Below are 16,071 nucleotides of genomic sequence, written 5' to 3'. Positions count from 1 at the left end.
CAGGAAATACGTAAGAAAAATTATTTTTTGGAGAATATTTTTAATAGTTTATTAAATACTAGGCAGGTACTCAAATACTTTTTAAAAGTATTTTATACAAAACTGTTAATAAGCAAACAAATTGTACAAGTGCTCTCTGTAATACAAATAATACATTTCATTTTCATACATTTTATAATTCAATAATTTTTACAAGAAAATAATATATATATCATTTTATTTCTCAGATTAACAGTCGTTGTAAGAATGTAATATTTACTGTTTGACTGGTGATAAACTAACATATTATTATATTATATATATATATACACTATATACCATCCTTTTAAAGGTTCTCATCTTTTTAAAATATTTAAATTTGGTGAGATTATTTACGATAGATTATTTATTTATGTTTTGGTACATTTTTAAGATAAAATTGAAAATAAAAATTATGATTTATTTTAAGTAATAAATTTAATGTTTAGAATTTTTTCAATTTCATTTCTTTTGACAATTTGTTGGACTATTCGGGCTGTTCGGCAATAGTCTGATAAAATTTTATAACGTGTGGTTCATAGGTAGAGTACTAGAGTACTCTTGTCACAACTATTTTTTAGTTATATGTGAGTGTTTTTGTATTAATAAAACAACAATAATTTATTCGTGTGTGTTTTAACACTGAAAACTATATTTTTATTTGTTGTGCCGTCTCGATAAACTTAGGTATACAGACTTCAGGCTTCAGAACAATAATATAAAAATCAATTCTACACGACAGAAAAATATATTATTACCTATGTATAATTATATTTCATTTTTTATAATTTTTAATATAATTTTTCATCATTACGCGGAAGGAACATAGGTGGAACACTAAGGAAATCACCTTTATAAAAAAAATGGAATGCACTATTATTAACATTAAATATTATTTATAATTTACTTAAATTATTAATTATTATTAAAATCTGTTATAAAAACCTAACCTAACCTAACCTAACCAATTACGATAAATTCATGCTTGGTACATACATACACAATTTCAATTATTTTATATCATATTTAATAATATAATAATTTATTATTTTACACATTTTTATTTTTTTTTGTAACGATTTGGGTTTGAATTACAAGCCTAAGGAGGGGCTAAAAAGTAAACCCTCATAGGGGGGCTAAATAGAAGTACGGAGGTGCTAATCCCCCCTAGTTACGCCGATGCCTTCGGGTATCCCCTACTTAGGGTGATAACAAATACCATGTGTTTGCTGAAAAACAGTGACACGTTATTGTACAAAAATACTTTTAAAAAGTATTTGAGTACTTATTATATAGTATACTGTGATATCACCTGTATTAGACAATACGTGGTAAACCAACTATACGCCTTACCCTCGTATTCTCTATTTAATGACACTCTCTAAAATTAATTAAAATTGCACTGTTAACTCGTTGAGGTACGATGGTATGTGCTTGTCAATTCTTAGTTCGTTCCTATCTAGTTGAAATGGCTCAAAGCTTACATATACCTTGGCACTATTCTGTTTAATAAAACTTCATTGACACATAGTACGTATATCCCGGCGATGTTCCTATAAAAGGTAAGAACGTAAGAATGACTAAAATAATGTTTAACTTGGGTTTTCAGGTCAGAAACACTTTTATTGTATTAAAACAAACATAAATAAAACACTTAGCAAATTCAGATCGCCTAGCCCATACTACGATGGGTGTTTCACACGCACGTCGTACCTACATCCTCGCCGAATTACTCAGCGACAACGGCGCCCATGCCTGAGCGTACGGCGGTGTTGTATAGAAAATATTATTGTCACCTTAGCACATATTGCTTCGCTGGCCTGACCTATGTCAATAATTTACAATTTAAAATATTCCCACCTATATTACATATATAATAAATAATATTATTTTGACGACTGTCTGCAATATACGACAATACCTAGTATTTAATAATTAGTATTTAAAATATTTCTAAAAAAAAAATGTTTTAATGTATTTTAAATTTAAGTATTAAATACTATTTATTTTTATCAATTATCTACATTTTACTAACTGACATATATTATGAGCATTGGAAGCATATATTTCATTTTCATACATTTTATAATTCAATAATTTAATAAAAATTATATACTGCCTGGTGTGTATGAAAATACTATATTTTATAATTTTTACAATAGTTTTCAATCACAGAATAGTGGCGTAATTATGAATTCGTATAAGAGAAGGGATAGATATTTTATTAAACACATAATACTTAATACTAGATAAATATGTTAATACAAAATTTTAAAGTACAGTGGTGAGTGGTTGCTGTGAATATAGGTAGGTACTAACTTATCAAAAATCCTGAAACCTATTAGATTTTGCTTTAAAATTCTACATAATTTATTACCTTTACAAAATATACAATATTGTAATATATTTGGCATAAATTCACTTTATGTTACCCACATACCCAGCATTTTTAAACATACATATTTCAACGAGTTAAGACTTTAGAACACGACGCGGCTACGACGGTGGTGTCGGGTGATCCGCGGTGAGCCGGTCGTTGGTTGGTTGGTTATAGCAAACACAATTAAGGTGATGGAGGTTTGCGTTTATTTCTTTTGCCCCGTACGGGATACACGTATATATATATATATATATAACAAAAAAAAAATATAAAAAAAAAAGAAACAACGGACGGCGGTATGTCTATGACAAAAAAAATAGATATTATGTTTCGGTGGTCGTGGTACGTGCGCACGGCGCGTGGAAGGCTGTCAAAACGGGGGTTTTACAAACTGGCGAGTTTACGACGGCCGGTACTCGTTCTACGCGACTCGCCTTCCCGTCCCACCTTGTGCTTTTGTGGGGAATTGGCGTTGTCGCGCTGTAGCCCGTAGTGGCGGTTGACGAAAAGTGTAGACTGGTCGCTGCGGTACCTGTACTTTGTACTTGGTGGCCGCTGCGTACCGCGTCATACTCCCCCGCCAAACCGTCACACGGGGTACACTTGTACTGGTGTCTGTGTGCCATTATGGGACGGGGTGGCTTGTACTACCTCTGGCTTTCGCTTGAGGTAGACTTTCCCACACCCGTGTGTGTTATTGGGGGTGTTTTGGGGACCCTACCGGAGTGTAGAACGAGTGATTTTCGTCCAACTCTGGCATCCCCTCGAATGCCACCAGCCAATCTGCCTCGGTTATGTTTACCGTGGCCTCCGATTGGTTTAGCGACTCCTGGCTGGTTGGCTGTCCCGACTCCTCGGACTTGTCGTCCTTGGATGCCGGTTTGTCAACCTCCATCGGTGTTGGGTTGGCCGGAGGCGTGCCGTCTGCTTCCTGGTCTGAGGTTGGCGCGGGTTGCTTGGCGAGGCGACGTTGTTGGCTTGCCTCACTTTCCCTGGCCTTCCTCTTTTCCTTCAGCTGCTGGAATTTCCGGCGGTTCCGTTTCTGCTGCGTCTCCGTCCTCACCCTTCCTGTTGGACCAGGGAGTACCCGCGTTGGCCTGGGTACCAGTGCCGGCTCCGCAGGTGTTACGGTAGCAGGTGTCACGGAGGTGGCGGTTGTTGCTGGAGGTGGTGGCCTTGTCAGTGACGGTGTGTGGCTGCCGGGTGTTGGTGTCGATGGTGGTCGTTGTGGCCGCAACCTCCGCTGGATGTCTGTTGTACGGTCCGCCCAGCCCCGGTTGTAGATGGCCGCCCGCACTGGGTCCTGCAGGAATTGGCGGGTAGTCATCCTCGCGACCTGGGCGGCTGTTCGCGGCTCACCCTGGCCACTGGATACCAGCCCCAGCCGTTGGATTAAGTCGGCAACCTGCTGCCACTTTTCCTGCTGTTGGCCGGTCATGTTGTCTGTAAATGATTGTTATTACAGACAATTGTTTATTTAATGTTGCCCTATTGGTGCCCGTTTCAGGCATGACACATGTATTTTCCGCGGCGGTTGTTGGTCGGTTTGGAAGACTCCTTTCCCGACCTGTTTCGCCAGTCTTACCGGTCCCCACCACTTTGGTGCGAAACTGGCATGAAAATCTTTGTGTGCCTTAGATAAGTGGTGTGCTTTGTATTAGACTACGTCGCCCTTGCCGAACTTCACCGGTGTGCCGGTGTTCGTGCTTGGTTTTACCACTACCTTTTTGCCTAAAATACGTTTCCCCCGCTCTACTCTCTCTTCCTGTGATTTTTCGATGTGTACCGGCGCCGCTTTGGACAGCGCCCAATCTCCGGGTCTCTTGCACTCTCTGCCGAGGACAAGGACCGCGGGTGGGTAGCATGTCTGTTCGTTACACCTGTTCCGTATCGAAAATAGAATTGAGGGTAGTTTTGTGTCCCAAGATTTATGTTTTCACGTGATTAGTTGTGCGCGTAACCCTTTTTTTAAATCTTGATTACGGCGTTCGACTGGGTTGGCGCTCGGGTGGTAGACTGGGGTTGTCCAACCCTGTGCCCCCCAGTGTTCTAGCGCGTTCGTCATTTCGTTTGATACAAACTGTGGGCCGTTATCACTGAGACACACGTGGGGTTAACCGAAACGCGAAAAGAACTCGCGTTCTAACGTTTCGATTATTGTTTTAGAGGTTGCTGTTCCTAAGGGGTAAGCCTCGGTCCACCTACTTAAACAGTCGGTTGCTACCAGTATGTACGATTTTCCCTTACCAGAACGTGGGTATGGGCCCATGAGATCGACACTGATAACTTCCCATGGTTCACGGGGGGTTCTTGGTTGCATTGGGTCGTTTGGACGTGAGTTTAGTGGTTTCGTGCACGCACATACGTGGCACGCACCGGCATATAACCTGACGTCGTTTTTTTGACCTTTCCAATAGTACCGTTGTCAAACCGCCCGGTACGTCTCTTTCTAACCCGGATGGTTGGATAAGACGTGATCGTGACACCTCCAAATTGCATGTTGTGCTTTGGTTTTTGGTATCACGACGGGTGTGTGGGGGCCTACGTTTACGCGTAAGAGACCTTCGGAAAAAACGTATGCGTTTGTTCCCGATTTTGTGCTCCTAGTGTTCCGCGCTGGCCCGTCCCACCTGTGACCGGCGACTACGTCGCGGACTGTAGCGTCTTCGGACTGCCACTTTTCGCGAGTCGTCGCGGTGAGTGGTGTGTCGTCACTAACGTGGTTATCGAACATGGAAAATATACGGTCAGGCTCGAGGTCAACACTGGTTGTCGGCGTTGTGGGCACCCCTACCAATTTTTCCTCAAGTCGATCTTCGTCTACGGGTGTCCCCGGTGCCGGGTCACGGGATAACAAATCTGGTGCTTCGTTTTGTATTCCCGGGACGTGTATCGTACTAAAATCTAAATTAGCTAGTTGTAGTGACCAACGTGTTAATTTTGAATTTTTGTCTTTTGCCCTGTGTAATCATGTTAGTGCCGAGTTGTCGGTTAGGAGTTCGAAACGTCGGGTTTCTAGATATGGACGGAATTTGTCTGTCGCCCAGATTATTAATAATAATAATAATAATTATAATAATAATAATAATATAGATAATAATAATCTGGGCGACAGACAAATTCCGTCCATACCTAGAAACCCGAATCCAGCGCTCGCCGACGCGGTTATACGAAACCCACCGATCTATCTCGAATGGCGGGGGACCGTCAGCCTGGTGCCAGGGCGCCCTGAAGTAACCCGTCGGAGGGATGTGACCGCGTCATCCAAAGGCGTGAAGGAGCCGCCCTCGCGACAGATGGCTAAAGGTGTAAAAACCCCCGAGGGAATGGTCTTATACTCCCCGTCACACAGTGGTTAGTAATGTCGCCCAGATTATTGCTAGGCACTCACGTTTGACCGCGGCGTACCTTGTTTGCGTTTCGCTAAACTATTTGCTTGCGTAGGACACTATGCGTCTTTCCTCCGGTCTGTCACCCCGTTGGAAAAGTACCGCACCGGCTCCTATTTCGCTTGCATCAGTTTGCAGACAAAACGGTTTGCTATAATCGGGTGGCGACAATTCTGGTGATGTGACTAGCGCGTTTTTTATTGTTTCGAACGCGCGTTGTTCTACATCTGTCCATTTCCACCGTACTCCCTGTTTTAATAAATTAGTGAGAGGTGCTATGGTATCCGCGTAATAATCTACGAACTGGTTGTACCAGTTGCACACGCCCAAAAATTTACGTACGTCCCTAACCTTTTTGGGAACCGGAAAGTTGTCAATACATACCAATTTTTCCGGTTGTTTTTGTATGCCCTCCGAGTCTACAATGTGTCCTAAAAATGAAATTTTTTCAGAGACGAAAAGTTCCGTCTTTTTTCTTTGCCATTACTACTGGTGTGGCCCACGGTGAGGTGCTTGGTTCTACGAGCCCTTGGAGTTCCATATCGCGTACCATATCGTCGATAGCAGTTTGCTTCTGCTGCGGATATGGGTATGGTTTGAGCGCGATTGGGGACGGGTATTTCAGCAGAATTTCGTGTTCAATTAATTTGGTACGTCCTATTTTTTCGCTGAATACTACCGCGTCCAAGTCATATCGACCGATTAGTCTGCTGCCCACATTGGGCAAAGCATTGGAGACCATTATAATCCATAGCATTGAATCTGATACGAACTTACTTTCCCACGAAGAACAACACGGGTTCACCGCGGGAAAGTCGACAATCAGCGCCTTGGAAAACGTCTATAACTGGATCGATGCGTCTCGTTCCAGACACATCTTTGGAACTTTCTTAGACATAACGGGCGCCTTCGACAATGTAAAATGGTCTCCTCTGCTGCAGCAAGCTATTAAGCTCGGCGCGTCACTCAATACAGTGAGGATAATCAGCTCTTATCTGTCCAACAGATGGGCATGCCTGGAAATTGAAGGCATCCAGTATAAAAGACAACTCTGTCGTGGCTGCTCTCAGAGGTCGCAACTTGGGCCCACTTTGTGGAAAATTGCCATTTCCCCAATCTACGAGCGATTATCATCCTCGAGCACGTCAAAAATCATAACATACGCTGATGACATACTTTTGTTGGTTGGCACGGCTCGCCCACACACAGCATTTTTACGAACAGAGAAGCAGCTGGACTCGTTCTCTGAGTGGGCCTCAACCTTCTCTCTCGAGTTCTCGGCCTCCAAAAGCCAACTTCTCTCCTTGAAGGGTGGCCTAAAGCCGGGATACTCTGTTGGCTTTGGGACGAAACACAATGCGCCTAGAATCGCATCAGCAACGACGGCGAAATATCTCGGAGTCATCCTTGACCCCAGGCGCAGTTACTGGGACCACGTCAATGCAGTTAGCAAAAAGTCTTGTGACATGTACAGAAGGCTTCGATCCCTGTACTCTGCCAACTGGGGCATGGGCTCAACTGCTGCCCACACGATCTACAAAGGGGTCTTCATACCTAGGATCACCTATGCGTCGGAGATATGGAAGGCCGGCGCCTTGCTGATAAAAAGCCGGAAGAAACTTTAAAGTGCACAGAGAGCTCCTTTACTGGCGATAACGGGCGCGTACAAAACCGCCTCCACGAACTGCTTATCGGTTATCGCAGGAACTTTCCCTATGGACCTAGAGGTTAGGTACCAGGCCTTAAAGAGGGAATGTGCCAGACAGAAAATAACTGCGGAAGCCATGGCTCAGAAAACAGATGCACTTATGTGCGAATGGCAACAAAATTACGAAGGCTCAGAAAAGGGCAGCTGGACGCAGAAGATGATCCCTTCCGTCAGCATTAGATGCAGCCTTCCCTTGGTCTTAGACCACTACACAACGCAGATGTTGACTGGTCACGGGGACTTTAAAGCTAAGCTCCACAGCTTTGGGCTTGTGGATGACCCCAACTGCGCATGTGATAGAATGCCGGAAACTGTTAACCACGTCCTTAGATTCTGCCCCAGGACCAAAAGAGCACGCAGCCAACTCAAAAAGAAGCTCAGTGAGGAAGGCGAACCTTGGCCGCCAAGAAACGGTGTGTTTCTGAAATCCAGGAAAACCTACGAGGCGTTGGTCTCCTTTGCCAGAGAAACTCTTACAAACACATCGGATCGATAAAGCTTAGGTCTCAAGACCTCATTGGGTCAGGACGCAAGCCACCGTCAGGGACGGATGGCGCAGCACTCGGGGTGTCCCGAAGGAGTGCGCATGGTGTAAGCGGCACAAGCGGTGGGGCACGCTCGAGTGCGTCCTGACCTGGGGCGCATTCATACGTCTTGGGATGACAAGGAGTTGGGCCCTGGGGCCAGGGCCGAGGATAGAATACAGCCTCAGTATTCCCTGCTCGTCGTAAAAGGCGACCAAAAGGGAGGCCAGCCGGGGCCGGCGTCCGGGACGCGGACACACCGAAACCTTCGGGGACTAGGGTGTTGAGGGTTCTGACCGCGACCTTTGAAGAGCGGGTCGGTCACTGGGCTTAGCCACCTAGTGATGCCCCTCAGCGGGGTGGTCGGCCCACCGAGAGCCTGCGGTACACGGCCCAATCTCGGGAGGGCCATAAGCTGAGGCTAGTTGCTGACGAAGCTTCGTCCGAGCATCCCACCATTGATGTGCTTTCCTAACGGGAGCGAGAATGGTACTTTGGGATGTGAGGGGGCCCCTCGACGTTGAGTGATTGACGTTGAGCCCTCACACGTCGATCGTGGTGGACACTGTCCACGGTCGACGGCGGTTTGGTTTCGGAGTGGCAGTATGCCGGAGCATACTATGTGGTAACAGACCACATGCTTGGTCAGGGAAAGGTTGCCGAGTGACGGGTCCGGACGGACTCGTACGGCGACAGCCAGCCGAGGAAGTACGGCCTCTCCTTAGCGCCCACCCAGCCTATCGTTGGGGCTATATGCAGCGAAGGTTGTCCATGATTAAATACGGAAAGCGACGTGGATAGATCGCGGCCTCACCAAGGTGACGAAAGGTACCTGTATGCCCTAGCCAGATGGTACGGGCATGAGTTCACACTGGCCTCGGCCGGTGGTGCGCGGGTGCCCGGTGCTCGTGGTCCTTAGACGACGCGCGGTCGGTGTTCGGTGGGCAACCACCTCGCCCCGGCCGTGAACCTCTGCGGCTCTTGACTAGCACCTAGCGCTAATGTAAGGTCCGCAGTTGTAGCAGCAAGGCACAAAAGCCGGGAGTTTCCGGTTTACGTACGATTTTTGTGCCTGCGAATCTAATAGAGCTGTTACGAAGCCTGACGGAAATTCGAGTTCGACCGCGGGGGTTGGAATTTTGTCTTGGCATGTTCGCGTACCGTTATTAGTCGTATTGCAATTGGTCGAGCGGGACAACTGGTTGTGAACCGCGATGGAGACTGTCTGGTCGTTGGTGTTAACCGCCATGACCATATTGTCAACATCGGTTGCCTCGTTGCTCGCCTGTTACTTTACGTGCGCAGACTGACCTAATGCGGGGATAAGCGCGGTGTGTGTGCTTGTGTCCCCGTCACCCGTGCGGGTGAACACCCGTGTCTGTGTTGCCTTTGTCCCTACACCTGTAGCTGCCCCATGAGCCGGTTGTTGTTGAACACACGTGTCACCGATGAGGTGAGTGTGTTCAATGGTGGGGTGGTGTAGGTTGGGGGTCTGTGAACGGGTGCCGATTGGTGATTGGACGGAAAAAATTTTCGTAGTTGGTTGTTCTGTGTGTTGAATTACCGAACTACGCGCTTTTCGATTACGCTTTTTTTTTCCGTGTGTACTACCGAGATTTGGTGGTGATGAGTTGGGGGGGGGGGGGTGATGAGTTGAGGAGGGGGACTAGTCCTTGTCGACTCCCCCGCCGTTTCCTTACGTGGTCGGTCTGTTTGGACACTTACTGTTCCAATGGAGTTCCCCACAATATCTGCACGGCCCCAGTGGTGTATTATCAGTTGTTTTTGTAAAAATTTATTTTTTGACCGGGGAGCTGTTTGTGGGGTATCCACCCCTTTTTTGGTTTTAGGGGCGGATTGGTGTTGTCCGTTACCGGGTCCAAAACGCCTGCTATGCGTCGCAGCTCGCTGAACGTCAATGGCCGGTGTAGACGTATGTGTGTACGGAAAGTGTCACGCGTTAGTCCGGCGATAATACCTACCAATTCCGATTCGGATAGGCCGGTATTTACGCGGCGCGCAAGCTGGTTTTTAATCAGCACAAATTCCGTTAACGACTGTCTGGGCGTTTGACGTGTTGACACGATGTCGACGCGCAATCGAGACTGAATTTCGGCGTTATTGAAATTTTCATAAAATTCCTCCCTAAATTCTGTCCAGGATAGGTCGAGTGCCCTGATAGAATTGTACCATGTACTCGCCGTTCCTTTTAATTGCGGCTCGACCGCCTGCACCAACCCGATGGGTGTATACGAGCTTGCGTCAAAATCGACTCGGTATTGTCTATAAACGGTACGGGATCCTCGGCCCTAGTTCGGGGGGCTATAATTGTGCGGAAAATAATTCAATGGGACGTAATTTTGCGGAAATTAAATTTGCGGAGCGTAATATTTTGGAATGTTTAATTACGGAATGTAAAACCTCAGATCGTAATATCTCGGACTGTATTATCGCGGAACGTAAGATTCCGGACCGTAGTATCACGGACCGTAAAGTGACGGAATATAAATTTTCTGACTACAATATCCCGGACCGTAAAACCACGGACTGTAATATGATGGAAATTTATAGTGTGGAACGTAAAATACCGGAACGTAATATTACGGAAAATAATAATTGGTTCCTAAAATATTAAATGCTAATTGCCTCTAAGGTCCGCTAGGGGTCGCCATCGCTTCTAAGTTGGCGGCCGAGGCGGGCTATTGGAATAAGTACCCGATTTTCGACGACTGTGCTGTCCTAAGACGGAAGCCATAATATTATATTTCTAATTTATTCGTATGCTGTCAGTCAAGTGTACGTTACCGCAGCGCCATCACCTTTTGTTATCACGTTATCTGTTGGTTGTTATACCAATTAATATTACCTACTCTATGAGCTTTTTTTATACCAAATGTTTAAATGTTTCTTACGAAAATCGTTTGAAGGACTTGTTCAAAAAATTAAAAAAAGTTGTATCAACAGTGACAAGACACATTTTAAATTGTTCATTATTAAATTTGATTTCATATCCAAAGGAGGGCATTAACTAGTTAGTTAATTTTCTAATCAACTTGTGAATTTAACTAGTTTAATTGACAGTTTAAATAACTTAGCTTTCCTCAGTTTGTTTAAAAAAAATCAGCATCAAGTTAAAAATTTTTGAAATTTTTCGTTTTTATAGTTTCATACGTAAATATTAATACTAAAATAAAAGTAAAAATAATCCAATACTATAATAATACAAACATTTCTGTTATTTTTCTAAATAAAATAATTTTGTAAATGGATTTTTGTTATAATAGGTTGGATACGCATAATTGATAATAAGTATTATATGACCTTAAATTTGTATTTGGTATAATAAAATTAATATTTATTAATTTATTTATTGTGATGTGTAGAACGTAGGTATTTAAATAGGTATTTAATAATCATGTAAAGTAAAATAGGTATAATTACTGTACATTACAATGAAAGTTCAATAACATTGTTTATTATAATAATTTAGGAAATTAGAAAGAACGCAGTCATTATTTATGTGATCCACATACTAACTAAAAAAAGTATATTAACTTTTTTTTAAACTGAGTTAAGTTAATATTTTGTCCCTATCAACTTTTAACATATCGAGTTAAATGTATGATTTCTTAACTGTTAACTGTCAACTTATCGATCTTATCCTCGCTTAACTGAACTTAGCTTGAGTTAATTGTTTTCATTAATTTACCCATCTTTGTTCACATCCGATGGATATACATGTTCAAATAGATGGATTAAATATTTTAGAAATTTGTAATACATATGCTTATTATTATAAGTAAATTAGATTTTTATCCTGATCCTATGGACCAAGAAAACATCTAAGAAAATATCTTTTGAAAAACTCGGAAAACATTCTGAAACAGATTAAACAATTTAAAGCTTTCTATTGAAATTGCAGAGAGGTTAATTAGTCTATTGAATGTATTATAAAAAAAATATAATCGACTAATTTTATAAGTAATACCATCGATTATGAATACTAGTACCTATTTATAATACTAGTTATACCAATAGATTCTGTAAGATTTAAAGGGTGTTTATAGTTTACTTTTTCTACACCCAGGTAGCTAAAATACTGAAACGGCTAACCTTATTAGTATCAAAAACCAAATGCAAAAAATCGTTTTTTGATTCAGCACTATTGTAATAGGTATTACACTATGATATTTTTGTTTGCTAAATCACATATTATAAAATCTGCAAGTGTGATGATGGTGTGATGCGAACCGACTGTGTTTTACCTTACTTAATCTTCCTAGGTACCCAATGGCCAATCCTATACCATATGGTTATTTAAAAATAAATTTTCCATAATTTTGAAATTGAACTCTTAAACCTTTCAAAATTAGGTTTTAGATTCTGAGCGGAACAATGAATATTGTATTGATTTTACAAAGATGCGTGTATTTTATGTAAATTGTAGATAGGTGTACATACACGATTTATATTTTAAAAATTGGATTTATTCTCAGTACTTATCAAAATTAAAAATAGTCAGGATAAACAACATCCCACCTCACATAATTCAAAATTCTAGCTATACCGCTGTACCAATAAGAATATAAGTAGTGAAAGAAGATATCAAAAATAATAAGGTATCAACTTAGTTTTTGTTTTTTTAATGTGGTCACCTTAATGTGATTGAATATTGCTGGGTGGTATAGATTATAGGCTATAAAAGCTATACTCCGTTCACGTTATAGAATACCTTACTTGTATCGAGTGATGTAAGTTGAAACTTAAAATTACAAAATTAAGATATATGACTAGGTATATTATAAAAACTATATTAATAATTCAATTATTAGGAAAATAATAATTAATTATTTCTAGAGGACGCTATACGCAGCTCATGTGGTGTCTCCGTAAAATAGAAAAACTGTTTTGCGCGGGTAAGAATCAATCAGACTGTAGTCCAAGCTAAGCAACCAGATTTTCACACTATAAAGAGGAGAAAATATTTAACTGTGTAACGTTGATTTTATTTTTTCGATATCGGAACTAAAAAATAAGTTATTCAAGATCGAAAAACTCAAAAATAATACATTTTTTAACAATAAAAACTTTTATCGTATTTGTGATATCGAAAAATTAAAAACAACGTTGTAGTCAATTTTCTCTTCTTTCTAGTGTGAACATTTGGTTGCTTAACTTGGACTACAGTCTGAGTGGTTCTTACCCGCGCAAAACAGTTTTGTTATGTTCTATATATTTTATAAGACGGGAACAACACATGTGGGTGTAGAGTCCTCTTAAAAACTAAAAAACGATGATAATATGAAAATATGATAAATGGCCAGTGTTGAAATAAAAAGTAACGTCAAAGCAAAAACCAAAAACCAAAAATATGATTAAAATATTAAAAACCGTAAATATAAGCCAACATATTATCAACAAACGCCGATTATCAAATTTATATATTGAATAATGGTAGAGTTTTATTATTATGTAACCCGTTCAGACGTTCTAATTTGAAGTTCGAAGAATCGGGCTGATATTGGAATTTGGAAATAACGTTGAAAAACTAAACAGTGCACTCAGTGCAGTCTTATTAATATTATACTCATATTATAAAAATATACACAACCACATTAATATAATATTATCAGCTCGTTAATAGACATAGCCGTATAATAGACGTCATACGATTCAATCGATTCGCATACGTTATTGGTACTGAAAATTGTTAAGTGTGAATTTCTGGAGTTTTTTTCCGATTTAATTACAATATATTATATATATAATCATGTTCTTAAATGCTTTTATGTACAGGCATAATGGGAAAAAAAATGGACCTAACCTAACCTTTAAATAGGTCTTTTAGTACTTATCAACACTGGTTACAACTTACTAGATAAGATACAATACAAATTATGTCTACTGGCTAGTAGGTCCTAGGTATACTATGTAATATAACCTTAGGTAATATAGGTACCTACTTAGCATTTTACTAATAGCTTAAGCACTTAATACTAATTAGATACTGAATAGTGAATAGGGTCTGCTATTTAGTTATTAGTTAAATAGATCCATGACAACAAAATATAAATACCTACACTTTATATTACAAAATGTCTTAAGTCATATGAAGTTGTGTCTAGAATTGTGATAATGTTTGTACTGGCGTTGAATATTCTGTGTCTTTAGTTAGTACGTAGGTACCTAACTTATTATTATTAATTTTGAATTAATAATAAATATTATTTGATTTTCAAAGTATTTTTTTTTCAGTCGAACCTTCCCTGACATCTTCCTAATTAAACTTATGAATTTATTACGTACAAATCAAAACATTTCTAGACTAAAAAATGGTTGATTTGTTTATATTTATATTATAATATGGTTCAAAACTTCAAAATAATTATATTTATTTATGTGGTATATTTCAGATCTTAAACTAAATAGCTAGGTAGGTAGTTAATTAACCTCAAAAATTGTATTTTCAATTTATCAAAAAGTCATGTTGGAGGCACTCTTTGTGCCTTCTATTTAAGATGAAATTATATGTTCCCAACTGTCGGTAATTTTGTCAATAATAAATCATTTGTAGGAGATGTAAAAAAAAACCGAAGTTAATTCGACCATTTTGTAATTAGAAATACGTATGTTGAGAATCATTGGTTTATGGTATTATAAATTCCGTAATTTTACTTTCCGCAAAATTACGGTCCGTGATGTTACGTTCCTGGATAATACAGTCCAGGGAATTACTATCCATGATATTACATTCCGCATTTTTCTGGTTCCGTAATCATATGTTCCAAATTATTTTTTTCCGCATTTTTCAGGTTCCATAAATTTACGTTCCGCGACATTATGGTTTGAACGACTTAATTCCGTTATTTTACGTTCCGCAGTATTACGGTCCATAATTTTACTTTCCGTATTTTTTATCATTCCGGTCAATTATTTTCCGTAAAATTACGGCCTCCCCCTAGCTGTGAACTCGGGTAACGAGGCTCTTGCTGTACGCAAGTCCTCGTACGGTATTAGTACCGAAGGTTCATGTGCGCGTGCTTCGTATAACGCGTGTTGTGACGCGCGTGTGGTGTGACCCGTATAGTCGTGTTGACTGTCGCGCGTGAAGAACGGTCGGTTGTTCGTGGCGGCAATGCGGCTGGCGCTCGGCTGAGCGCCGCCTTCGTTGCGCTCATACGACCTACCCGACTGGTAACTATCGTGTGTACGAGTTGTTATGTGTACGGGTGACGGGTGATTGGTGTACCGCGGGACCGAAAAGTCGTGTGGCTGCTGCGTGGCGGTCGAGCGCGATTCCGTAAAGAACCGCGTCATGCTTGCCTCGAGCGCCATAAGACGTTGTGTCGTTCGTTTGTGGTAACGCCAGTTTTAACTTTTGCAGTTGTTCCGCTGCGGTTTTGAAAATGTCGTTATTTAATGGGTGTGCGGACTGGCCCTGTTGCATGGTCAGCTGGTTGCCGCAGTCCTCTGGCCGATCGTCCGTTGGTCCTTGACTTGCCGTATGGCTTGTCGAGATACCCCTAGTCGATGGTCCGAAGATCTGACTGACGTCCGTGCTTAACAGCGTTGATCGAACGTGTGGTTGTTGTCCAGTACCGTCCCCTAATCCTGTGATTGGGGGCTGCACTGGTTCAAACCTCACGTTCTCGGGAACTAGTCCGCTTTCCCTAAGGTGCTCCTCTAGCCTGACATACACATCCGACTTCGACCCGGACACGCCGAGTCCGCGGGGCGTGCACTCGCTACGCAGCTCCGCCGACGATAACTGTTGTAACGTTTTACCAGTCATTATGTACGATTAAATTACAAATGCGGTCGTTAAACTGTTGGTCGGTTAGGTAGCTTGTGTGTGGTGTGTGTACGTGGTTTAGAGGCTTTTTTTTTTTTGACGTACATTTTGCGCGCTGTTTACGGAAGTTTACGTGTTCTATTAGCGATTTTGTTAATAGGTCAGCTGTTGACGGTACCGCCGTTGCGTTCCAAGAATAGCAGAACTGGGTCGACGTACTCGGCGGCGGCAGTTGACGGTTGCAGCGGCTGAAACCGGTT

The sequence above is a fragment of the Metopolophium dirhodum genome, chromosome 1, assembly GCF_019925205.1.
Source record: "Metopolophium dirhodum isolate CAU chromosome 1, ASM1992520v1, whole genome shotgun sequence".
In the NCBI taxonomy this organism is placed as follows: Eukaryota; Metazoa; Arthropoda; class Insecta; order Hemiptera; family Aphididae; genus Metopolophium; species Metopolophium dirhodum.
This window is presented reverse-complemented; position numbering follows the sequence as displayed.